At 42.4% G+C, this 27,558-nt stretch overlaps 1 long non-coding RNA gene across 1 annotated transcript; it reads left to right on the top strand.

Moving 5' to 3' along the window:
* The first annotated feature begins 327 nt into the window (after positions 1–327).
* LOC142406840 (uncharacterized) lies at positions 328–6,500 on the top strand. Its single transcript, XR_012774730.1, has 4 exons — positions 328–365; positions 2,681–2,716; positions 5,535–5,564; positions 6,454–6,500. It is a non-coding gene; the product is annotated as an uncharacterized LOC142406840 (long non-coding RNA).
* The last annotated feature ends 21,058 nt before the right edge of the window (positions 6,501–27,558 follow it).

Raw genomic sequence — 27,558 nt, 5'->3', positions numbered from 1 at the left:
TTTTATCCTAAATTTTGTGTTTGACACTGATGTACTCCCTGAACTGCAGTCCTTCTGAACCAGCTGAAATTGGATTGCTGCTATCGTGGCTGCTGTGGCATCTTTACCCTTATTCCCCTTCCTCTCTACTCAGCAGAGCCAAAGCAGTCTCGTGTGTTACATTAGCTCCTACCCCAGTGCAATGGGACAGAACTGTGCTGCCGATACCCAAACCTGCAGCCTTATGTTTCTCCTGTACTTTAAGGGAATTGCAATTGATGACCTGCAGTATGTAAAACAAATATTTTTCTCTCTGTTTTACCTGTTTATAGGGCCCTGCTGGCAGCCCGGGCCCTCCAGGTGCCAGTGGGACCAAAGGAGAAAAGGTGAGTTGGGATGGGACGCACGGGAGGGGTTTGGACACATATTTGTTAATTCCTCCTTGGGCCCCCAGTGCTGGAAATATCAGGGCTGTTGGCCCAATATTTATCTCACTTGTGTATAAGTGCAGCTTATATGCATTTAAATGTTTCACTTTTCTGATGTTGCTTCAGTCTGAAATGGGTGTAAGTGAATGTTAAATCGTGTCTTGTTAGAGCTCCTTTACTCTTGGTTTAACCCCCATAGTGGGAGTAGAAGGAAGTAGGGAGTAGTTTGGCTCAGGAAATCTTCCTCACCTAAGAAAGCTAAGTAGAAATGTCAATATATTTGTGTAGATGCCAGTTTTCTGACCCAGAAAATGTAGAATTGACTCAGAAAGTGCCAATCAAACAAGCCCAACCCTCCTACCTGCAAAATAATTATTCACTGCTTTCAGCAGCAATTTTTACCTCATTATTTTACAGAGTTCTTGGAGTTTCCAGGGCAGCCTTATGTTTGTCTCTGTTATGTCTTATGCTATGTCTCTGCTAGAGGTGACATTGTGGGTTTGGTATTTCCTACCTAGTTCTTTACCATGAGTGGAAAGGTATGCCCAGTTCTGGATTTTCTTTCTCATTTTCTCCTCCAGATAAAGCAGTGAGCCTTATTCAAAAATGCAGAGATTAGAAGCAAATCTATTTCCCGTTACTTTCCCACTCAGATTCAACAGCTATAGGTGAGGTTTCAGAAGAACCTACAAGCAGGGCACACCCAGTGTGGTGATAAGCAACAAGGAACTTTGTGCTCCAGCATCTGTGCAGTAGAGAGCAGTCTTGAGTTCATAACACTTCATCTGCCCCTTCATGTGCCCCTGTACTCGGCACTGGTGAGGCCGCACCTCGATTACTGTGTTCAGTTTTGGGCCCCTCACTACAAGAGGGACATTGAGGTACTGGAGCGTGTACAGAGAAGGGCAACGAAGCTGGTGAAGGGTCTGGAGCAGAAGTCTTATGAGGAGCGGCTGAGGGAACTGGGGTTGTTTAGCCTGGAGAAAAGGAGGCTGAGGGGAGACCTCATCGCTCTCTACAACTACCTGAAAGGAGGTTGTAGAGAGGTGGGGGTCGGTCTCTTCTCCCAGGTAACAAGTGATAGGACGAGAGGAAATGGCCTCAAGTTGCGCCAGGGGAGGTTTAGACTGGATATTAGGAAATTTTTCTTCACCGAGAGGGTTATCAAGCATTGGAACAGGCTGCCCAGGGAAGTGGTTGAGTCGCCATCCCTGGAGGTATTTAAAGGACGTTTGGATGAGGTGCTTAGGGACATGGTGTAGTGGTGGTTTTTGGCAGTGTTAGGTTTATGGTTGGACTCGATGATCTTAAAGGTCTTTTCCAACCTATATGATTCTGTGATTCTGTGATCTGTATCTCTGAAGTTGGGGCTTCCAGAAAATGTTTAGCTCCTCGCTCCATTACTTCCAGTGCAGCTGATGTGTGTCTCTTCAGTCCTTCTACCATAGTATGGACTAACTGCAGAATAAATAACAAATAGTAATTAAACTTGCCTTAAGAGGAAATAACATGAAAGATATGCTGGGTCATTCGGAGACATACTTGAGGAGCTACAGGAGGAAAGGAAACTATACGATAATTTTTTGCATTTGTCTGTACCTACAGTAAAGGAGATACCTTCTGGAGGCTCAGTCTTAAAGCATAATAAATAGTGGACACTGCTGGAAAAAAATGTGCTGTAACAAATTGATAGCCTAGATGGCAATAAATCATGTAAAGAGGGTGTAGCATCTCAGTGTCCTGCAAACACTTATAGTGTGATTCTAGTCTATAAAATGACTTAGGGAAAATGGTACTATTTCTCACTTTTTTTTCTTTTTGCAAAGATTTTTTGCTCATTAACAAACAAAAGCATTTTGGCCCCTAAATATCCATCCTGGAGACTCTGTTAGGGATCTGAGCATCAATCAGGATTATTTGTGTGGTATGTGTACACCAATTATAAGATTTTTGAAGCTCAAATTTAATGTTATGGTGCACCCATGGTGCACCATTCGTTTTAAGTCACTAAATGTCCTTAAAATCAATGTGTAACATCACAGTAACACAGAACACAACCAGTTCCTGCATGTATTCATCTGCAGGGTAGGGAAAACAGAGTTAATTGGGATTGCATGTTCATATGTATTAATTACCAGCTGGTATTGAAAATAAGAATGTACAACATCAGTTGGAAAACACGCTCGGAGGTTTGCTTTTGTATTGTGTTATGTTATGTATTGTGCTATGTTGCGTTCTGTGTTATGTTTCATTCCTTTCCTGTTTCCCTGCAGGGTGAACCAGGACTTCCAGGGTTGCCTGGCTCTTCAGTAAGAATTTTTTTTAGCTTTCTCAAAAATTGTAGGCATTATAGCATGAGAAGAGAAGGTGGAAGCTGAGGGTGGGAGGACTTTACTAAATGAGAGATATTCTTAAATGTTTTTTTCAAAAAAAAATGAAGTTTAAGGCAGTGAAGATTTTTGAAGAAGGCAAGTGATGGGTTCCAACAAGGAGATGCACTGCCACAATTTTGGGAGATTTTGAAATGTGAAGATTAGGACTTGAAGAGGCAGTGAAAGCATTGCCTCAGGTGCATCCGAGAGAGCAATACTGTGACGGGACTGTGTGGTTTCCAGGACAGTTGTTGAGTTGATGCCTAGAGGTCTTTGGAAAGTAGGGCCTGTGAAAGTCATAAAAGCAAATGAAAGTGTAGAATTGTGTTGAATTACTGAGTGCCTTTGTCATGGGCTGGATGTGAGAGTTGAGAGGGGAGAAGAAAAAGGAAATTTCTGATGAGGGGTAACGATCTTTCCTTGTATTATGTCTGAAAAATTCCTGGTGGAATATGAGACAACTAGGAGTTGATGTGCTGAAATCAGGAAAGCAGTGATAAAAAAAACAAACCAAGAAAATAGGAGATGGGGGTTGATCTTTCCTGTGGTTCTAGATTTACATGCCTTTGTGCATCCTTCTGCCTTCAGCAATGCCTTCAGTGACCCCAGAGGCGTCACTAGCAGGGACATAAGGATGGCCAGAGGTTAGTATTGTCTGTATGAAGAGGTCATCTCCAAGTGAATGGAGAAAGAAGATTTACTGCAAAGTATTCAGAGGAGAGGTCTAGAATTGAGCTTTGCAGGGTCTGGTAACAAAGCAGTTGGGGAGTATCCCTTTCACTTTCTGTGGTGGGTTGACCTTGGCTGGATGCCAGGTGCCCACTAAGCCGCTCTATCACTCCCCTCCTCAACTGGAGGGGGGAGAAAAATACTATGAAAGGCTCATGGGTCGAGATAAGGACAGGGAGATCACTCACCAATTACCATCACGGGCAAACCAGACTCGACTTAGGGAAATTAATTTAATTTATTACCAATCAAAATCAGAACAGGGTAATGAGAAATAAAACCAAATCTTAAAAAACCTTCCCCCTATCCCTCCCTTCTTCCTGGGCTCAACTTCACTGCCCATTTCTCTACCTCCTCCTCCCCCCCGCAACAGCACAGGGGGACGGGGAATGGGGGTTGTGGTCAGTTCATCACACGTTGTTTTTTCCGCTCCTTCGTCCTCACACTCGTCCCCTGCTCCAGCGTGGGGTCCCTCCCACAGGAGACAGTCCTCCACAAACTTCTCCAATGTGGGTCCTTCCCATGGGCTGCAGTTCTTCACAAACTGCTCCAGCATGGGTCCTTTCCACGTGTCCTTTCCACAGGGTGCAGTCCTTCAGGAACAGGTTGCTCCAGCGTGGGTTCCCCACGGCTTCATACAAGTCCTGCCAGCAAACCTGCTTCAGAGTGGGGTCCTCTCTCCACGGGTTCACAGGTCCTGCCAGGACCCTGCTCCAGTGCGGGCTCTCCATGGGGTCACAGCCTCCTTTGGGCATCCACCCGCTCTGGCGTGGGGCCCTCCATGGGCTGCAGGTGGATATCTGCTCCACCATGGACCTCCATGGGCTGCAGGGGGACAGCCTGCCTCACCATGGTCTTCACCACTGGCTGCAGGGGAAACTCTGCTCTGGTGCCTGGAGCACCTCCTCCCCCTCCTTCTTCACTGACCTTGGTGTCTGCAGACTTGTTTCTCTCACATATTGTCCCTCCTCTCTCCTGGCTGTTGCCCAGCAGTTTTTCCCCCTTCTTAAATATGTTATCCCAGAGGCGTTACCACTGTCGCTGATTGTCTTGGCCTTGGCCAGCGACGGGTCCATCTTGGAGCTGGCTGGCATTGGCTCCATCAGAGACAGGGGAAGCTTCCAGCAGCTTCTCACAGAAGCCACCCCTGTAGCCCTCTCGCTACCAAAACCTTGCCACGCAAAGCCAATACATTAAAAAAAAAAAAAAAGTGTTAAAAATAGGAAACAGCACTCTTCGACTATTGGTGGAAAGCATTAAAGGGCTACTGAGACCAGCAACATTAACTGTAGCACTGTGCCAAAGAAGGACTGGGTGCTAAAGACAAGCATGAGAAGCTCCCTGGTCATCACGAGAAAGGTAGAAGGCAATTTCCGTACTTAGAACGTGGTAGAAAGCAAAGGAGGGAGAAAGAGAGAGCTTTGAAAAAAAAACCTGTTTGAGTAAGAGCCTTTTACTGTCTTGCTTAAATATGAAATTAGTGATGTGACAGTAGTTGCCAAGAGATTTTGAAAGATATGTATAAAACCTGAAAATGAGCCTAAAGTTCCAGGAGGTGCGTGGAAAACAGGCTGAGAAGACTGACAGCTGTCAGTCACAGACACGGTTGCTTGCATCGAGGAGGCAAAGGAAGGTCTGAATCATGCACTATATCCAAAGTCAGCCTGCTGTTTTTATGATGCCTTCTTCAGTCAATATGACTTGGTAATTTAAAATAAGACAAGAGCCAGGGAATTTATTAACTCATTTATACCAATGAGAGAATGAATTCAGTTCTCACTGTTCACACAGCCACACAAATCATTTCATAGGTAACTGAGTGAGCAAACCTTGTGTCAGTCTGAGCTGTTTAAATAGAAAGTATCTCCCACCCTGCAGCAGGACTTGAGGAGCTGTGGCAGTTAACGTGCATCTTGAGGGAATGGCGAGGGGAGAAAATTACACTGTGGGGGACCTCCATACCCCTGGCACCTTCGGTGTTATCCTTCTTCTTTTTCTCCTTTATGACTCTGCGTTTTTATTACAGGTGCATACTGAAGGCCTAAAAGGAGAGCAAGTAAGAGAGATTCAGTATCTATTCTTCCTTTGCAAGGATGCTCTTATGTAGTTCAACTGCCTGTTAGATTAGATTTTGCTTTAAAATAGTGCTTCAAAATTAAGGTGGGTAGAAGCATTGTCAAGACATGAGGAAACAAGTTTTCCTATTTATGGTGGAGAAAATAAACAAGAAAGGAAAAAGGGCAATGTCCTTTTCAAGTGTGGTGAATCTAATGTAAATGAGAAATATAAATTGGAGTCACATACACAATTTTTTAAGTCCAGGGATGTGTTAATATAAAAGTTAAACTGTATTTGAGTTTTATGCTGAGTTTGTCTCTAAACATGGGCACTCAAATAGGGAAAAGACACCAGTTGTTTCAGTCTGTTAGTCCTACATATAAATAAAGTATATTTAATTTTTTATTTTGTGTTGGTAGGTGTGTAATTTGTATTTTACTGTTATTTAATATAATGATATGCATCTCATAAATGATACTTTAAAGCACTTCACAGCTGTGTTGGCTCAGGAGAAATGCCTGTGGAAGCTGTTTTTGCAAGGATTGCTTTTCTCCACCACCAAATCCCAACCCACAGTGTTTTACTGGAATATCCAGGATAGTCCAGTGTCTTCAGCAGAGTTACTACTTTTGAAAAAGCAAAGAGCCAGTTATGGATAAATGCCTGCTGAGCGTGGGTGGATCAGTCTGTGTGCAGTTTAATGAGTGCTGATAATTCAAGTAGCCAAAGGATTAAGGAGAAAACCAGCTGGTCTCTGCACTGGTTCTTTGGGACCTATGAGGAAAGGGGTGGTATAGAACCTGTAAAGATGGCCAGCATGAGTAATGTGCCCATATAATTTTTCATACAGATATTTTAACACTCTTTTTAAAAAAACATTTCTGTAGGGAGAGCCTGGGCCACAAGGACCACAAGGCCAACCTGGACTTCCTGGACCTCCGGTAAGTTGTTTCTCTCACTGTTTGCAATTTCCAGAAACTGAAATTCAGACTGGTGTGAGGCATAAATACAAAATCTTATACATTATTCAGGCACTAAGAACTTAAACAGTGCCCCCAGCCTCCTGTTTTCTTCACTGCTGAGAGAAGATCTCCTGCTGTGGATGGCCATTCTGAACGTATGGAGGTGGCACCCAGGACATGGGCAGTCATTGCACAGAGGCAAACTTTGCCTCAAGGCTGTTGTCATGCAGAACCTGATTGTTTTTCTATTTCTAATGTTCTGAAGAACTGTAGGGGCATTCAGCACATCTCAGAGAGGCACCCACTGGTAACTTGTAAGCTATCATGTAATGAAGGTCAGAGAATGGTTGCTGTAAAAGGGGTTGGCTTTATGCCACAAGGTCCTGGCTAAAATATTTTGTTGATGAAAAATAAGAGTTGAGTATGTGTGTTTGTCTTTCAACACAATTTTTGCAACAATTTAGACATGCTAGCATTCTTACTTTTGACTTAATTGTAGCTTATTCTAGGTATATTTTATAACATAGATCTGCAGGATATCTCAGTTCAGACTGTCACTGCTGCCTCATTTGCAAATACTCTGTATATTCTCACTTCTGAATTGTCTGTTGTGTTTCACTGTTGATTGGGCTTTATAAAACTGATGGCATTCTGAAGATGCATTACTTAGGTAAATCTGGTTTTAATTATGTAATATAGTTGTGTGCTCTGTATTTAATCAGGGCATTGTCACTTTTCTCTATCCTGTTTTCTTATTCTCTTCTGCTCACAGGACAACATAATTATCAGGTAAGACTTGTCTAGGTAGCCATGCAGTAATGGTAGCACAAAACAGCTAGGAAGTGGTTGTGTAGTCCATTAATTTTTCTTACTCAGTTAACTTTCTAAAACTTTTCACTTTTAAAGGGAGAGGCTGGTCTGGAAGGCAAGCCTGGAGTCCCTGGTTTACCAGGTCAAAGGGTGAGTTGCTGTTTTTTTTGAAGTAAGTCTCAAGAGGCTGGGAACAGCTTTGCTCAATAAGGTTTGACCCACTTTACATATAGTTTTCTACTTATTTAAGGATCCTGGAGACCCAGATCCTTTCCTCTATTTCTTCTGTGTGGTCCAGCAACTTTCAGTACCTCTTGGAGTCCACAGATTGTATGCAGTGCCCTGTGGGACCCTAGGAAAGTTTCTTATCATTTGCTCTCCTGTCTTTGTGTCTGCTCCTTGCTGCCAAGAGGATTCTTGATATGACTCTGAGTGTGTAGAGCCACTAGTAATATGGACAGGTTGAAAGTTCAGAGAAATGTTGTCCTGGAAGTCAAATAAATGCAAAGACACTTGCAATACTTACTACTTTCTGTTCTCTTTGATCTGTACTCAAACAGAAGCTCCCACAAAATGGGAGCTGGGTTACCATTCTCCACCAGGAGCTTAGATAGTTTACTCTTGTTAAAAAAAAAAAAACAAACAAACAAAAGGATTTTCTCTGACTCAGAGTTATGTCTTGAAACATTCAGATGTCGGAGTGGGAGACGGACCCGGAGTAACGATGAATCTCAATATGAGTATGGTCATTCTCCTTTATTCAGATTACTTAACAGGTTTATATAGAAGCTAAGCAAAGCACGCGCTAACAGCGACTATTCTATTGGATAACTATACTTGTCCACGCGCTTAAAACAATTATATGATTGGTACAAAGTTGCCGTTCACGCACTGTTCACAAAGGGGGGTTTATCAGCACTTTCCCAGGCTTAGTCCCGCTTATCTTGCTTTACCAAGTACTCCTTCTGCTGTTCTCAAGGGAATTTCACCTTGATCTCTGGCTCCCAGGCCCCATCAAAGGCTGGATTGCTCACATCAATTAAGCTGTGTCCTTTTTCACTTAACCATTCTTCCACATTCAAGTACTGAAAAAAGTAAATTTCATAGTGGGCCTGATCACATTACATGAATGCTCTGAACCTGACTTTCCTTGCTTCAGCCCATTCATAGGAAGAACATCTCACTCGACAACAGATAAGGGTGGAAGTGAGATACCTATTTAACCTTTGTGGAGGCAGTCACTTCAGTCTCAGTACTGCTGTTTGATGCGTTACTTTTTTAAGTAGTCACAGAGACTTGATCATAGCTTAATCCATAGAGGAGATTGTGGGGGTTGCCTGTAATGCTTTGCACTTGACTCAGCACCAGTGCTGTTAAAGAGTGGGTGTGAGAGAGCTACTTGTGAGCATGGGAGGCTTATGGGCAAAGGACGGTACAGGGAAGAAATATATTCCTTGGTAGGTGGTTTTCTACAGACTTTCTATTGAGTTGCATGATATTAAATTGAGCTGTAAGCTTGGCTTTTAGGAATCTTCTTGGGAAGATGGGGCATGCAGTCTCATGTTAATGCCACAGTGGAAAAGTGCATTTAGTTGTTTTCTTGTACTTTTCCAGTCTTTAGAAAATATCACCTTATCACTTTAGCAAATAACTGTGCTGTGCTTTACTTATGAATTGACAAGTTCTGAATTGTCCTGGTTTTAAAACCTGCTGTGAAACATTGCTTCTTGAATAAGATTAATAGAACATATTAACTGGGTAAAGGACAGCGATCTGTCAGGATCTGCAACAGGACACAAAATGTTCCTGCTAATGATCATTTGATTAGAGATGTCATTTGATCCATACTGTCTTTGAATGTTTCCCTAGACTCTGTTGTGTCTAGCTAGTTAGGCTTCTTCTCCTAAGGGTCTTCATTAGTCACTACACATCTTAGGTGGATAGATATATTTTTTTAATTAAAGGCCATTATTAAATGACTGAATAAGTGAGATGAATCAAAGTCCTGGGCTTGGTGGATCTACATGGATAACCTACATGTGGGAGAGAACAGATTAGCAGATACTACTGATTCACCATTAGTACAGTTCTTGACAAAGCACAAATATAAATCCAGACATTGGTTACCATCTTACATAAATTTGGCTGCAGAAGGCATTTCTCTAGACAGGCTTAGAAGTTAAAATGAGAAGAGCAGAAATCCCCTCAAATATTTGTTTTAGTCTAGTTTTAAATGACTGGACGTGAGGTGCAGGCAGGCTCTGAAGCCACAGCTTGGAGCTGTAGTGAACCCTCTTGCATACACCCAAACAAGAAGGCTCTCTAGCAGCATAGCCCAGCAATGAGGACATGGCCAGGAACAGACACTATGCCTCAGTTTCCTTTGTGGCTCCAGCCCCAGCTTGTTGTAAGACTTGGCTTGTTGATTGGATATTAGGAAAAATTTCTTCACTGAAAGGGTTGTGAAGCATCATAACAGGCTGCCCAGGGAAGTGGCTGAGTCACCATCCCTGGAGGTATTTAAAAGACATGTAGATGTGGCGCTTAGGGTCATGGTTTAGTGGTGGACTTGGTAGTGTTAGTTTGACAGCTGGACTGGATGATCTTAAGGGTCTTTTCCAACCTAAATGATTCTATGATTCTATTCTATGTCTCTATTGCCTTTTGAGGGCTTGCCACCAAACCAGCCTTGCTATCTGCAAGCTTTGAGAACTTTAGATATAGCCCAGCCATACCCAGCAGGTCACCTCCAAGCAGTTTAGAGCACCACTGTGTTACTCTCAGACAGACTTTCCAGATGTTGTGGACAAGAGAGCAGCATACTCACAGCTGTTCTCAAAAGCATAAAGGTTGCTGGTGAGTCACAGAAAGTGTGCCCGAAGGCTGGGATTTGCTGCTGTGCAGGAGGATGGGGTCTGAAGTAGCAGGGGACAGACTGAAGAAGACACTACAGGACCCTAGTTGGCATTAGAAAAAGAAAGGCTCCTGAGATGACTGAAGAATGTGATAGAGCATCTTCCTAATGTTTTATTTAGAAAAAAATAAAAGCAGACATGTTTGGGGGCAGGGAGTGAAGGGGGTGTTGTGCTCTAAAAAGAGCTGATGGTATTATAGAGAACTGATTGCCAAATTTATCATAAGCTAAGCTTGCTGTATATGAACCTCTTGCTCCTGCAGCATTCCCAGGAGCTCCAATATGGACCGTGTGTTTTCAATGTGATTATAATAATGCACATTCACAGACATAGCTCTTTAACATGGAAAGCTAATTGGAGGGCTGCTTACATTTTGGGGAGTGGCCCAGTAGTGGAAACACACTAAAAGGAGCATAAGCTGGGAAGACAGATCATCTTTCAGGCATTTAAAAGCCCTTCTCTGTTAGCCTGCTTTAGTTGCAAGTCTTCAAGTGTTTCATGGGCACAGAAAAAATGCACAGTCTCCTCGGTACGTCTGCTGAACTGCTAATCTGACAATTCACGTCCATCCTTTGATCCTGTCTGGGGGCAGGAGATAACAATTCCAACCTGAACCAGGCAACTGGGTTCATTTCATTAGCCAGCTGCTCCCAAGTGCCTGGCACCTGATGTCTATATTTTGACGACACCCTCATATCAAGAGCACACAGTGGGAAGAAAGAGGCTTTGCTCTTCTCACCTGTCCCGTAAGACCTTTGAGTGATAGACCATACTGTCTCTCTGATTTTACTAAAACTACCTGAAAAAGAGGTAGAACGCTGAGAGTCTGGTTTCATTTTAGGGTGGTTTTGTGGTTTTTTCCCCTCTTCCTGTCCTCCTCTTTCTTCTGTGAAATTGAAGAGAATTGAAGTGCTTTGATTCTGCTTTTAAGGGTTTTGACACTTGATCTGCTGAAATATTTGTTGGAAAGAAACCAAACTTTTTTTGATTGATAGACACAAAAGGTGCAGATGTATGACGTGCTCCTGGAAAGCATGCAGATCTTCGGGTAATCCAGCCTAAACACAGGGTTCTTCTGAAGTGTGCTCCAAATAACTTGGATTTCAAGAATTTGCCTCTCTTTGCCTCTTCTGAAAAGAAGCAAGTTAATTCAAGTGATTGAAATTTCAGAAGGAAACCAAAAGAAAACATCTATTTATCCTATAGCAGTATTTTCCGTACAGGCATGAGGTAGCAGCTACCTAGACCCATTTTGAGTTCGATGTGCTGTACTGCAGCCTGGTTTTCTAAATTTGCGTTGTCAAAATTTTCCCATGCTCAAAGAACAATCAGTGCAAAACAAAAAAAACCCCAGGAGTCTCATAGGATAGTAAGAATAGTCTCATGGGGAAAAAAAATGGAAAATATCTTTTTAAAATAGTAACCTTTAATGAATGTCCTTTTTCATGATTAAGACTCCAATGTACATGAGTCAGGCAGATAAGTAATAATAACTCCCCTCCTTTCAAGTTACTTCATGCACAAAATAATTTATACAAAGCACAGAATGAGAGTGAGTTGACTGTAGAAACAGAGATAACTTAGAAAAATTTTACTGCAAGACCCTTTTTTTTTTATGAGCTAATTGCGAAGTTCAGTGTTGCGGTCTATCAGGTTGGAGGCAAGAGGAAGGGATGCAGCTCCAGGAGTGACTTACAAAGGGGTACCTTCTGCATCTTTAATTCAGCAGTCATATTTCAGCAGGTTTTCATGTTCATGTGTCCACATCCCCTGAATGTTTATCCCCGAAGTCAGAGCAGCACAAAAAGCTTAACAGACCTTTCTTGACTTTTTACAACTAGATTACAAGGCTATGAGTCTCAGTAAGTGCTACATAGTTGTTTTACAATAGAGCCTAAAGGGTTCTGTTAAAACTAGGGACTACTGGGTTCAGGGCACACCCTTCACCCAGAAGAGATGTGTTAAGAGCGCTTGCTAATACATGAAAGGTTTATCCCTGTTAGCTGTCACGGGGTAGATAAATTTATCAGATCCCTGGAGGGCTGCTGAGCTCTTTGTGTGTTTGATGGCGGGACAGAAATACACATATTTGACTTTTCCATTCTTGACCCATCTCTCTCCTGTCTGAGTTGTTGCATGTGATGTTGCTTTTCTGGCCAGTCAAAACTTGAAATGGGCAGTCAAGACTGCTGCAACTCCTATTTCTCTGTGACGAACTCCCCTTGATTTGAACCACCTTAGACTCACAGGGTCCAAGGGAAGGAGATAGTTGACTGGTATCTCCAGGGGTAGATAATCAAGGAGAGAGAGGAGAGTAAGTTTGCCCAGCAAACTAGGTAGACTTTTTGGAAGCAGCTGGTCCCAAGGTGCAATCTCTCTCAATGCCCAGAAGCCCTTATAGCCCTTTTTTAAATTTCTCACAACAGCCCCCAAGATCAGCCATTAGCTGGCCATCCCTGATGGTATTTGCATCCTCAAGTTAGGGAGATGCTCTCACTTCATAATTTACTGTCCTTATGTAATACATATGGAGACTGTAAAAGGCTGGTGCTTTCAGGGAGCTCAAACATTGATTAACACTGCTGGATTTCTTCTGGCTTCTCTAGTAATGTAGAGGTAAAAGGACAGGGCTGAAAGGGGTAATCCTAGTATTCCATCTAGCTTACAGAAGAAATAGTTGGCATTTATGCTAGCAGTCATACTCGTTCACAATTAAGGATGCTTCTTATGTACTTGGTACCAAATTGACCTCTGTTCCTGGGGCCAAACCTCAGTGAAAAACACGCTATGAAAATATATGGCCATTCTGGCTATTGGACAGTGAGATGAGAAACAGCCTTGGCCTATGATACCTTTCAAAATGCCCCTCTAGCAGAGTGGAGCCAACATTTTCCTTTGGTTTCCTGTCTTATGTACGGTAGAGATCTTTCCGATGGATGGTTGTGTCCGTATATATTTGTGGGTGCTTGAAATGTTCAGATGACATTGTCTGCCCTGGCAAGGTTCAGCCATGCAGAAATCGAAATGTAAGCAAATGAGCAAAAAGAAGGAAAAAAGGACTGATGGTGTAGATTAAATCTACAGTGAAACTGTAATTGTCAGTGAGGTAAATATACCAATTTCCAATAAAACACACATTTTTAACTGTGCTATTGTTCAAATTGCTGGTGAAGGCAAATAACATATATTTCATATAGTCAAAGGGTACACATTCTTACACACTTAGCTGATTCTTACTATAAGTAACAGAGCATAATTGCTGGTTTTCTCTGTCATATTATTAGGTGATGTGACATTTTGCTGAGCTTTGCTCTCATAGGTATAATTTCTCCCAGCAACTATTTCTGTACTTTACAGACAGGCTCTAATGTTATGGACAGGATCTGCTGTAGTTTGATTTTGGCTAAACTCCGAGTGGCCAAAATGTCCCCTTCACAATGGGAAATTACACTCTCAGCCTCTGTCAGTATAATTATATGCTGCTTTAAGGAATTTCTCGGTGTTTTGAAAAGCACCAAAGTTTCTCAGCATTATACCCAAGGAAAGGATAGGTTCCTTTCACATCTCTCATTGCTGTCGCAGATTAGCGTGCCCAGCCATCAGTATGGAAACACAACAATCAGTGTATACTTGTCACAGGAGGCAAAATATGTCCTTCCTCCACCTTCTTGGCTTTTGAGATGGGTTTGGGGAGAAAGTGGTGCTCCTACAACATTCCTCAGGTTCCCCAAGTAATATTTTACAGGTGGAACCAAGTTTCCAAAAAGCAACAGTTCAGCAAACTGTGACCAGATAACGTCCTTAAGCTATAAAGCTGCTAAAGCCACACCCTTGTGGCCCCCAAAAGTAAGGTCTACCTGTACTACTCACACCTCTTCACTTGCAAGGTTACAAGGCTCATTGGGATTTTGTTGCCCTGAACACTAATGTATGTATCACCCATTGCGGTTTTGTATAGACTACACAACAGGGTGTGTCCATGCTCTCCAACTTGCAGTATCTGGGTGACTATGGAGGGAGCTAATTCCATTATGCTCCTTCAAAGGCTTATCAAAAGTGTTTATATCAGATCCCCGCCTCTAATACAGTCTCTGAATTAGAGTCTAAGAAATGCAAAAACATTGCAAGGGGAGGTATAAGGTGGGTGGTAATCATGCCCAGTGACCAGCGAGGTTGGTTGGACGTGCAGGAATCAGTTACACTGTGTTGTATGCTGGCCTCAATGTTGTAGCTGTGGAACCAGCCACCTTCATGCGTGGCTCTCACGTTGATAGGAAGCTGGAGGTGCCATGCAGTCATACTCATCTGCCATGTCTGGCCCCACACACCGCCCCCTGTATGCTCTAATCCTAAGCTTATTTATTTATTTAAAGGAGTATTTTCACAGCGTCCCTGGCATGACCTCCTTGGCAGTTGGCAAAATGAGCATCTTGAACTAGAAAACATATGTTGAATCATGTGATGACATGAGTCCTTCAGGTTAAAAATGGGCTCTTTTTGGCTTTGACAAGCAAAGAAGTGATGGATTTTGAAAAAGTAAAGGGAACACTCATGAATAGTGCATGTACTTGAGTATCTAATACAGATTTGTATTGGTATTAGGGAAATTAAAAAAAAAAAAAAACATTTTCTGGAAATTACTACAAACTTCTTCTAATACCCAAGGACCTTATATTCACTCCTTTAATTTTCTTCTTAAATTCTTCCGTATATGACAGCTGCTTTTTTTGTTATGATAAAAATAAGGAAAAGATCAGGTTCTGACACACCAGCTAACAAAACTCAGTCAAACCGGGGGAAAATATGATGAAAAATTGGTTTGTTTGTGATGTTTTTAGTTTTTTCACTCATTTAACTCAGCAGAAATTATAGAAACTGTTTCTGGACATATTTCAGTAAAGAAAAAGAAAAGGAAAATTATATATCTGACTTATATTTCTGTATGACCAATGAAATCATGAGTGACATTAAACTCGCTTAGCTTATTATAATATCCTTCTAAAAAAAAAATTAGTTTGAGTGGGACGTAGAAATGAGGCGGGGGGGGAATCACTTTTCTCTGTCCTTCAGATATTTACATGACTCCTCTCTTGTACCCAGCTAGTATATTACTAACAACCTCAGAAGTATTAATGATTCAGTGTCTATTACATGCCAGGTAAGGATAGATTATTTTTACAAGAAAGCTGAGTCACCAAATATGTGACTTGCCCAAAGTAACACAGCAAGTCATCTGCTGAGTTCAGAAACAAATACAACTTCTGCCTTAACTCCAGTGCTTCAGGCAGCCTTACTACATCCTTTCTTCCTCTTTTTTTCTTATGTAGGACTTTTTCCTTGTGAACTATTTGAGGTCAAACCCATGGGGAGCACAGGTGCCACAGCATCCATATAGGTGAACTTGTCTCAAGGGTATGCTCCAGGTCCTGGCTTATCCTTCCCTTGAACCAGTGAAGCTCTCTGGTTCCTCTGGAGGAATTTTTTTTGCTTGCAGAGGAGGCAGTGACCTCTGTCCCTTGGTGGTAATGCCAACCCTAGTTAGAAATGCTTCATGGATTCCTGTTTTCTGGCTTAGAGATTGTGAATCTTTTATATTCATCCATGCACCAGGGTTCTTAATCATTTTCTTTCTCAACGCATGAGACAGTGCAAGGAACACACGGGACATTGCTTGGCTTTGCTGGAGAGGGGTGAAGGGTTGGACCGTAGCAAGGAAAGTGTCTACACATGGTACCTCCCTTGGCTACCTCTCAGCACTGTGACTTCTCTGACCCTCTGTGGGCAGCACCCAGGTGGGATTGCAGAATGTAAGAGATGCCACGATGTGCATGAGACCAACCCTCATCTGCGGGGGCTATTATCACAACCTGGAGAGATACAGACCTGTCAAAGACAACTGGAGTTTCACATCCAAATGGCGTCTGCTGCCTGTGGTTCTAGCCTTTGTATTTTGTGTACCCACGTCACGGTGATTTACCAGTTTTGGAGTGAAAGACTTTGGAAAGTCAATAGCAGCCTTTGCCCTGGTGTCTAATATTTTCTCTTCTGTTGAACACGCAGGGTAAAAAGGGAGAACCTGGATTCCCAGGAATCAATGGTCTGATCGGCCCTCAGGTAAGTGATGATTTCTTCATTTTCATATAATATGTGGAAAAACATGTTTTGTGTCAACAGGTGACTTGGAACCACAATGCAGCATGCCGTGACCTTGTCCTCTTCTCATCTGCACTGTCTTTAAAGTTGGTGTTTCTCCTTTAAGAGCCAAACTGATTTATCCTGTTGTGATTGAGAGAAGCCTGCCTGTCTGGCAGCAATTACTTTTACCTTCCACAGTTTTTCAGCATCTCTGAACAGGGATATAAGGAGGTGTTTTGCATGTGATTTCCCCATTGCTTGTGCATAGAGTACTATCATTCCGGAGGGAAAGCAATGATTTGTGTTTTGTAATATTTAGGGCAGTGTCTCAGCTAATTGTTGGCTGTGTGAATTGGCAATTGCAGATATACCTCCTGTGCTGCAGTCTTGAGGGAAGGAGCAGTTTAAAAGGTATTTGCTATTCAGAAAACACACTTCTTTGAGCACAAGACAGTTTTTGTGGCTTTGATACTCACATTTCTACTTGTTATAGAGGGATAGGTGGCTTACTGAGGAAGGTAGAGACCGGGGCTTAAAACTAAATGATTATTCTCCACATGAGGAAGGATGTCTTAAGTTAATGAGCCTTTAGCTCCTTTTTTTTAAAGCTTTTGGCAAGTTAGTGCTCCAAATTGCACCATCTGTAATATCACAAGGGCAAAATAGTGCTGTGTATGTTAAGAATCGTCAGAGAGGATTTGGCTCTACCTTGGATCAACCCATTCTGCCCTGTATTATAATAACACTGACACTTGCCTCTGGCTTGGTTTCTTGCTAACTTTGTAGCCAAATTCAGCTGACCTGAGTCACTTTGTAGGGTCACCCCTGCTATAAGGAAAATATCTGCAGGAAAGCCCTCAAGCAGGAAAGATGCAACCTCACTTTAAGCTGACCACTAAGGATAAAACTGAGCATTTCATTCATTCCCTTTTCGATAATAAATTAATGAACCGGTTCTTTGGCTTTAGGATTTTGTTTCAATAATCGGTTAATTTTGGGCAGGAATGAAGAGCCTCCATTACTACAGCAGTTGGTGATGTATTTCAACAAACAGCACACTGCTAGACAGCAGATGCTGAGTTTTCATTTATTTCCTCTGGCAAGCTATGCCCTTGTAACCAGGAAACACATTCTAGAAATGGTTTTCTGTGGCAGGTGTTTTGTAACGAGCTGTTCAGATGTCTGTGGAGGATGTCAGAGAGGCAATCCAAGGGCTCGTGACCCTGTGCAGGTGAGGGCCCTTGTGTCCAGCTGGGAACCTTGTCCTGCAAAACACCACTTGATACTGGTTTACATATTTTTAAGACTTTTTCCTTTGGTACAGTATCTGGTTTGCAAGTGTTTCATCAGCAGCCTTCAGGAGGAACGAAGACAGTATTTCTAATAGATTTAAAAGATTTTGTTGGTTTTGTGTTGTTTTTTTTTTTCATTGGAAGGCAAGGTCCCCCCAAACCCTCTCAACCAGTGGGAGAGAATTTTCCTTGTTTTTGGGGGAAGATTTTTCTCCATGCATTATTTCTAAGATATCTGACACTATTAATCCAAAAAATGTCACACTTGCTCAGCTCAAGTTCCCTGCAACTTTTAAAAAAAAAATATATATGCATGTGTTAGCGATTTTATAAATGTATCTGAGAAAATTACTGACATAGCATTAAGTAATTTTCCTTTCCGCACAGGCTAAATAAAGTTAGCAAATTTTATGTTAATTAAAACCGCATATAATGCTAGCCCCATCAAGGGATACTTAAATTGACTGTTCCTCCAAGCTAACTGTAAGAATGGAAAAATATTGTTCCTATTCCTGCAGTGGCACTCTGTTCTGGACATATTACTGCAGATTTCCGTATTTCTGTTTGGAGAAAGTGCTTACATTCAGTTTGTGACAAAACTACTTTTCAGCTTAACAGCACTTTTTGTGACATTAGATTTTTAAGCACTTTATCAGCATTTTTCTTTTTCTTAATCAGACTATGCCCCCAAAATACCCAAGAAGAAAAGTGGTTTCCTTATGCTGTAGTTATATGGGTATTCTTCCAAGTCATGTATGGAAATCTGTGTCACCTGTTCCTGTGCTATCTCCATGGCGTTGAGCGCCAACTGATTTGAGTTGGCCATACGTAAACTAGATTAGGACACTAAAATAACCTCCCTTTCCTCTGCTATTTTAAATTTAAATATACTTTTGTTTTCTGACCTGATTCTCCCCTTTGCTAGCTGTATGGGCAAAAGGAAGGAGTGGATATAGGAGCTCTAGAAGGGACATTATTGCTGAAAGACATAGAAAAGACCATCTGAAGTTATTGTTGGGCTTTGTCAAAAAAAAAATAGTTGCTGTCATGCTCAGTCCAACTGAGAAGCCACAGGAGGATCAGGCAGCTGTGCAAGGGAACCAGCCTGAGGGCTAGTCTGGAGCAGGGTCAGCAGATCCAGGGATAAACCGCAGCTGAGATGATGTCAGTCTGACTCTCAAGGACCATTGACTGGATGTGGTCACATTTGAGAGTTAATTTAAGTGTCAAATCCTGAAGCAGCATCTCAGAGGCAACTTCTCAGCTAGGCTGGGAATGTTTTGTGACAGTAGAGTAGTCCTAGTTTTGCCTCTCTCCTTGCACACACCAACTCAGACTAAATTTTAACCCAAAAATATTTTTAAATGTTTTTTTCCTTCTAAATCAGCTGTGATGGTGAACCAGTCCATGTGCTTATTTGCTCCATGTTGTCCAGTCAGCACCCCCAAAAATGAGCATTTATTTTCCAGTGACCTTTAGAAATGGTGCATCTTGCAACATCAGTAAGCCATGGAGTAGACGCTCCGGGTCTTATTTCCCCTCTGGGTATGAATGATTTTCCTGCAGCAAGGACACAGACATCTGAACTCATAATGTGTTTATGTTGTTATTATTTATTTGTACTATTTTTAGTTTCCAGGAACCTTAATCATGGGCCAAACTTCTATTGCAGTAGGCTGTTCGAATGCAGACTGAAAAATGAGCATTTCTGTAAAGCACTTTCAGTTGACATAGATGGATGGGTACCAAGCACGGGAAACAACGAGGCTGTGCATTTCTGCATGATCGCCCGAGATCGCAGTATACCTTGTCTATCCCATCATCTGTTGATAGGAAGAGTTCAGAGAAGGGGCTGAAGGCAGTTGATGAGGTACCTTTGCAAATGCTTTTCTAGGTATGAGGGGTAGCCTGAGGAGGAAGGAGGCCTGCAGTTAGGCAGTGTACGCGAAGTGAGCAATGAAGGCTGTGTTCACAGGCTCAGCAGAGAGGGAAGCTGATGCCCCAGAGCTAACCGAGGGCTCAGACACTCTGAGCTGTATCACTGAATTACCAGGGCTGGGATTCAGCTCCAAATGCAAGCACTTGTTGGGTTAAGGATGGGGATGCAGTTGTCTGAGCTCTGAGCTCCTGTTGATGAAAACCCAGTTAATATCATCAGTGGAACCTGAAGCTCTCCTAAAGCAGGAACTTACAAATGGTCCACTGAGCCACTCTCTAGATTCCCTGAGCTGAGCAGGTACATGTTGTCCACCTGTGAGACAACAAAACACGTCAAAACTCTTTGAGTTTTAAACAAAAATGCCATAGCTCACACTTGCAATATCTCTGGGCTGTTATTGAGGTTTGCCTTATTCTAGATAACCTGGTGGTATAACTAAGACCTACAAGGAAGACCAGTACAAGCTGTACCTGTTATGGTCATGGCTGGCAGTGATTTCATTAGTATAGGCTTGTCCGTAGGGTGTGAGCTCAAGCCCAGCTTTTCTTAAGTAATTCAGAAAATAAATTATATCCTCTGAAATGCATAGTGTCCTTAATGTCCTTTTTATAATGCAAGTTAATACTGCAAAATGTAAGAAACGGATACAGGCCCCAGCTGCAAAGCTCAGATTGAATTCAACCTATGCCAGTGCTGCTTGAAATTGGAAGATATTGCTCAGAGCTATCTTTAATAAGATCTATACCTTTAACAAAAATAAAGAAAAAAAAAGTCCTCACTGTGCAGATCACTAATAGTACTGAAACGAAAGACCACATGGGAGGTTTTTTTGTTGTTTTTCTCATTTGCTGCACTGACTCAGTAAACCAACTCAAAGCGAACACATAGGGAAATAAATCTTCCCCTGTAGACAAAAGAGATCATGTCCACATCTTACACTAAGTGATGAAATTAAACAAATACTGCCTTTCACTGAGAGACTATGTACAAAGTCAACTTTATTCACCACTTTTACAGAGCTGGAAAGACAGTTCAGAGAATTTTTCTTAACAAAACCTTTTTTTAAAAAAAAAAGTGTTGGCACTCCAATTACAATGCCACCTGGTGAAATAACTGGAGACCTCATCTGCTTATGAATTATGGCACTATCACTGAAGCTGTCTATAGAGCATGCATCATAGGTAAATGCCCAGATCTGTTGGCTCTTTAGGCTTTTGGTTTTCAGTGTCATCAGCAACAGCCTTTTTCTATGTCCTCTTATCCTTTTCTTGGTTTGTAAGGCAGGATTTAAGCAAAGAGAGCAATATGGTGCTCTAATGCAGCATTACTGAAAATAATTCATGGTAGTTGTGCTGGTGGCTACTGTAGTGCCTGGGGTGAGAAATGAAGAGCAGATTTGAGGAGCTGATCCCAGAACCCACTCAGATGCAGCAGAGGAGAAGTGGAGAGTTGGAGTAGCAAGGGACATAGTGAGACGTGGACTGCTCTACAAAACTAGCTACAACAGCCTTATTCCTGATGGGAGAGAAGTAGAAATAAAGGGGAGACAGTGCAAAGCCTACAGGAAGGGTCTGTGGGGACTTTTTGAGAGGTGAACTTGCACGGAGTAATTGGTTTTGAAGTGGAGACAGGCACAGACACTGGAGGGGAAAAGGCTGTCAGCACCGTAGTTATGCATTTTGCTATCATGGGGGCAGCAGACAGGATGCTGCTGCATGTCCCGGAGGTTCTTCTCATTCATAAAGCTGACACACTGCCTAAAAAGCCCAGGCCACAGTCTGTTTTGACACAGGTTAAGGGCTTATCTAAGCCTTTCTCATAGTGTAAGAGAATCCAGTCATCGGAATGGAATAATATACAGAAAATACATCTGTGCAAGCTTTGCCTCCAGAGACATATATCTGGAAAAGACATCAGACTTCAGGTTCCATCTTGGAATGGCATTTGTTCACCTCCCTCTAAAACATAGCCATCCCTTCTTTCATGGAAAAGAGATTTAGGCCAAGCAGCCTACCGATGTAGTCACAGACAAAGGTTTTTGTTCCTTTTCAGAGCTTCCTTAGGGAGCGCAGAACCTAAATCTTAATAGCTCTGCCTTTCCCAGCCTGTCTTTCAGTAAGGTACACACTGGAAGAGGCGAGCATCCTTTAGTGGATCCTGGAGGACAGGCACAGCTGTTCCTCCAATACGGAGAGTGTCGGATTTCTTTCCTGAGAACTGTCCCTGTATTACATTGTCTAAGGAATGGAGCTAGATGAAACACAAGCCTGAAAAAATCCACCCACCCCCAACATTTTTAAAGACATCCCACCCCACGACACAGATACACCTCTACACGCTATTTGGATTTTAATGAACATTTGAAATCTTTTTGTTTCAAAACAACAGTTTGAAAATACTTTGGTTTAAACATTTTGTAAAAGATCCATGTTTTTGCATTTGTTTTCCAAACTGAGCTTGTGTAGTCCTGTTTTAGAATAAAGTTTTCATATATCGGTTTTTGCTTCAGCATCTAGGAAGCACACATCAGATTCCTTACCGGACAGAAAAAAACCACTCCATGATTATTTTCTTCTAGAGCAGAGTTTTAAAGGGACAACACTGGGCACTGGATTTGGCACAGGGACTCTCATCTGTATAATTCATCAAATGATCTCTGAAAAAACTGATAATTTTAATCAGGTACTTTAATCAGTTAAAAAAGGATTCAGTTAAGAACGGGAAGCAAAGAAAACAGATGGCGTGAGATTTTTGGGTTATACATTACAAGCTGTCCTGCTGCTGCTGTTTTATGGGGTTTTTTTAATCAGTTCCATCCTTTCTAAAGACTTAGAAAGAATAGTCCTTGTTCTGAAGTATACTCAGAAGTCAGGAGCAAGACTACAATAACAGAAATTTAAATACAAGTGAAACTGGTTTGCTCTGGGCAGGAGCAAAAGGGAAGGCTCTTTAAAGGACGTGTATGATGTATTTCTGAAACTTTCATGTGATCGTGCCATTTTATTTCTCCGTGTCCCAGTCACTTGCTGTAGACCAGGCTGCAGAAAGCAAGAAATCCAGTAGGACAGCAGTTGTGCTGGTGTCCACAGTCAGCGGGAGCAGGCTGTCAGCATCCTGTGCATCTCCCAGGCATACTGGTGGTCATTATGTAAAACTGTTCTTTCTACGTCCATCTCGGAGAGGCTTTTATCAGAAGAGCTTTCCATTAGTGGGTGTAACGTTTATTGGTGCAACATGTGGTGAAGCTACCCAAGTAAACCAGTCTTGGGCATGACGTCCCGGATGATTGCTTTCTTGGAGAGCAATGAAGAGGGATTATTAGTGGCAATTTAGCGTAAAGATCAGTGTGCTTCCATTTCAAGACTTATGGTGCATCAGGTTATTGTGGTCCAGAATATAGGAAGTTTAAGAGAATTATTAGAAATTGTCTTGAATAGTGAGAATATCAAGAGTTACTAGGAGAAACAGTTGGGATGAGGAGGATGTAGCACCTCATGTTTCAGGGATTACGCTAGCTGCTGACAGATGCTTGAGTGAGACTTTGCTTTTACCTCAGATTGGCCCCTGTCTGTACTGTGTGGGGTAACTTGCATCATACTTGGGGATGCTTGGGCTGAGGCTGGGTCCTGGCTGGGGTTTTCCACCTCTTGATAGAAACTCCCTGTTGTAGGGCATGGAGAATATGTGTCTGATGGTGGGAGGTGGTTCAGTTATTGGCAGAGAGAGAGAACAAAATTAGGCTATTAGGGAGGAACCGATGGAATTGGCAAGGAAAGTCTGCAAAGGTAAATTTTGCACTTTCTTTCCTGCACTTATGCATGGTCCACTCTGCCACTGAATCAGTTTGTTGTTTTTCTAAAGGTACCTTTGCCTTCTTTCCCAGTACTGCACCCACTCTTCATGGAAGGCCCTTCTTGGAGCCCATATCTTCTGCAGGGCCCTTCAGCAATACCATCCTTGTAGAGGTGGAGCAGGGCCAAGCAGGACTCCCAGGTCCCTGGTGTGTGAGGTCACTCCATCCAGTTGTGTCTGCAGTGTGGCATTTTCTCTTGTGCTGGGCTAATTTGGACTGTTGATCCTTTTCTTTGAATGGCAAAGCCTTTTTTAAGTGATGGATGGTCTTGACCAGGTGTCTCCTGACAGACAAGAGCTCCTTAACTGCAGGACCCTTCTGCAATAGCAGCTGAACCAACATCCTCAGAAGCCAATGCAGGGCTCCCTAGGAATTATGTCAGCAGCATCAGTGCATCCCAAGGCACATTTTTCTGGGGAATTTTTAGTTGTCCTCACATTTGAGGCACTCTACGAATGCTAATATTGTTGGTGAGATGACTCCATGTCTGTTCTGAGTTGCAATGAAAGCAGATCCTGGGAGCCACAGAGCATCTGCAGGTCCCTTTTTCGGTCGCCTTGCCCCATCTATTGGTGAGAGGCTGTATTCTCCTCTGGCGGAATTTTACAAGTGTATTCTAAAAAGACTGCTTATCTACCTTCTCTGTCAAACCGTGCCACAAATAACTCCTTGCCCTCACTTTTTTACACCGTTTGCTTCTCTTCAGCTACGTTTTTCCTTCAATGTGAAATGCTAATATTGACTCGTAATACCTTAATCACAAAAGCTTTGTGATATTGAATGATGACACAGGTCTAGCAGGGAAAATGCTAACTGGCCATTTTCTATCTTGTATCAGTTGCTCAGTTTCCATTCTTTACATAGGGTTTGGGGGGGGGTTGTTTGTTTTTTTTTCTTTTAAATACAAACACACCAGAACTCCCCCTATGCTGAAAACTGAAAATGAATAAAATCATCGTGTTAGAAAGACAGAAAGAGACAGCCAGGGTAAAATTTCAACTCACTTATATATCCATTTCCCACATCCACCCTCGTGTTGTTTCCTTAGGTCCTGATCCAAAAAATACACGAACACATGCTTCCTTCTGAGCACAGGAGAAATCCTATCTTGTCTACAGTGGAAGCTGGAAGTAACGAACACCGCTGCATCCCAGGAAACCTGTTAAGATCTGTCGAGTATGGAAACAAATTTCTCAGCTAGGAAGCCAAATTTAACAATTTGCTCAATACACAGAAATAAATTCCTCTGAAAATTGGATGGCTATTGAGAGAATATTTTCCCTAAGAGAAACAGCTGTTGCAGGGAGATGAGTAAGAAAGATTGTTAGGACATTTCCAACTGAATGTGTGCATTGAAGTATGAGTTTGTGAGGACCTTTTACTATCAACAAGGTTAATGTAAAGCACTAAAATGGTGGTACATTTGTTTTAAAATACCTGATCCACTACATTGTTTCTCCATACTCTTGGATTCATATTTTTACCCTCACTCCCCCCAAAAAAAATAAAAGGCCAAAACACAAGCCTGTTCTATTCATTAGTTACTTCAGAGATCTTTTTGCAGAGGTAAACTGTTCACTTTGAAACAACATTAATCAAGAGTAAATTAGGCTGGATGCTACAAGGGATCCCACTGGACAAGCTTTGGCTTCAACTCCTCCGTCTCTTGCACTGGAGTGCAGGATGGAGCTCACCTTGTAGCAATAGCAATTAGTGGCTTAAGCAGGAGATCCTGTTCTGCTCATGAGCATCGTTCCCTTGGAGCTCGGTTTGGCATCTTGAATTTTTTTGGTAGAAGTTAATGAAATAAAGCCCAGTGCTTTTGCCCATTTCGAATAGGGCCCCAGCTGCACAGGGAAGGACCTGAAGCTTTCAGCCACTATCAGAGTTTGATAAACTGGTTTTGCTTCCTCTCTTACAGGGACCTCCAGGGCCCCCAGGCATTGCTGGACCCCCTGGACCACCTGGAGCACCAGTAAGAAAACAAGCTTGGGGTTTTTTTGTTTTATATCAAGGAGAAGAAAAAACAGCTGGGGAGAATTTTAGGTCATAGGTTTCAGTGGGAACTGATTCAGGGACTCTGGCAATGTGTGTTTTCTCTTATATTTTCTCACTGAAAAACCACAGCTGGTCCTAGAGGACAGCTTCCCTGTGCCCAGCATTGGAACCAAGTCGGTGCTACCTGGGGATAAGTCAATGTCTACAGGACTCCTCACGGCAGAGACCTGACTGCTGTGGAGGGAAAATTCCATTTAAATTGAAAGCATCAATGTCCAGTGATGTTGCTGCAAAGGATAGAAATACTGATTTATTTTTTTTTTTCCCTTCTGATTTCATTTTTCAGGGACTGCCAGGAGAGATCGGAGTTTCTGGTAAAACCGGACCACCGGGACCAGCTGTAAGTGTTCCAGCTGGACCAGCTTCCCTTGCCTCCATGCTCTCCATGACTTCAGATACTTTAATTCTCAAGTCTTTGCCTCCTTTCCTGTAGTTTCTCTGCACACAAGGTTTTCATGTGGGCTCCAAAACTGTCACCTTTAATGCAGACGTTAGCCTCTATACCTTTTGTGAAGAAGGATTTTACCAGTTGCAGTCCTCTGTTCCTACACACTGGGACCATGATGTTTTCTTTGTATGAGACCTTTCAAAAGTCATTTTGCATTTGGCAAAATATTGTTCTTCCAAACCTGGAGTTTCCTGAATTAGGCCAAAGAACCGAAATTAAAACCTCAGATTTAGCAGAGCATAGCAATTTCTGTTGGCTGTTAAGAAAGGTGAATTATGAAGTATTAAGAAGTGTCACCTACAGCCTGCAGTGTTTGGGGATTGACTGACACTTGGAAAGGAGACAAAACTTTTTCTTATCATTTTAAATGCATTACAGGAATTAATTTTAATTCTTATCTTGCTAAACAATTCTGTTGCTGTGTTGTATAATTTAATTTTAGGAGTCTATGTATTGTATAAGAATTTACCAATATTTAGAAGGAGAAATAGGTTTTAAAACATCTTTATAGCTACAGATAATAGAGACTTGTAAAGAATGATAAGTAAAAATGTAATTTTTAAAGTTATTTAAGAATCCACAGTGCCTTAAGCTCTATACTGTTGTTTCTCCGTAACAACACTGACATCCAGTGGTCATTCACCTAAACTGGGATACTGGAAAAAGGGGCGAGCAGATATGTGCATTGTGAGAACTTGGGTGTATTTTGAGTCACGGTAGGGAAGAAGTCAGAACAAAATGCATGAGGTGGTTCTTCGTTTCTTAAACTTAGGTCAGTGGCAAGAAGGATGAACTGAGCGTGCTTATGCTGAGCTTGCTGTTAATGATTTAAAGAACAGGTGCTTACAGCTTGATTTTCTCTTGTTTAGGGGTTACCTGGCAAAGATGGATTCAATGGGCTTCCTGGGCTTCCGGGTCAAAAGGCAAGTGACGTCGTGTACACTGGTATTAAGCTACTTAATTGGGCAGCTTATCTGGGTGATCTAGCAAGCGTAAGCGGGAAGGGGGGCACCTCTTCAGAGCCAAACACCACCTCACCAATCCCACATCACTGAGCCACCCGTGAAGCTCCAGGGCCAAGTCAGCTGGTGTGATTGCACTGTGCTGAGTCACTATGAAGATGGAGCTGGTTGTAAATACAGCAGGGATGAGAGATCCTCTTCCAGTCTTCAACTACAGCATCCTGTTTGGCAAACACAGCTGAGCACTGCAAACAGAAAAGCTCCTACTGTCACTCGGGGAAGCCAGTGACACTGGCAAGTCAAGGCATGCATCCAAGTGTCATGGTTTAGCTTCAGTCGGCAACTAAGCACCACGCAGCCGCTCACTCACCCTCCCTGCCCCGGTGGGATGGGGGAGAGAATTGAAAGAGCAAAAGTAAGAAAACTTGTGGGTTGAGATAAGAACAGTTTAATAATTGGAAAAAAAAATTGTAATGAAAACAACAAGAGAGTGAGAGAGGAACAAAACCCAAGGGGGGGAAAAAAAAGTGATGCAACCACTCACCACCTGCTGACCAATGCTCAGCCAGTCCCCAATCAGTGATCGCTGTCCCCCAGCCAACTCGCCCCACTTCATAT

This window comes from Mycteria americana, chromosome 2, assembly GCF_035582795.1.
Source record: "Mycteria americana isolate JAX WOST 10 ecotype Jacksonville Zoo and Gardens chromosome 2, USCA_MyAme_1.0, whole genome shotgun sequence".
In the NCBI taxonomy this organism is placed as follows: Eukaryota; Metazoa; Chordata; class Aves; order Ciconiiformes; family Ciconiidae; genus Mycteria; species Mycteria americana.
Note: the sequence above shows the minus strand (reverse complement) of the source record. Positions and strands in the feature narration are given on the sequence as shown.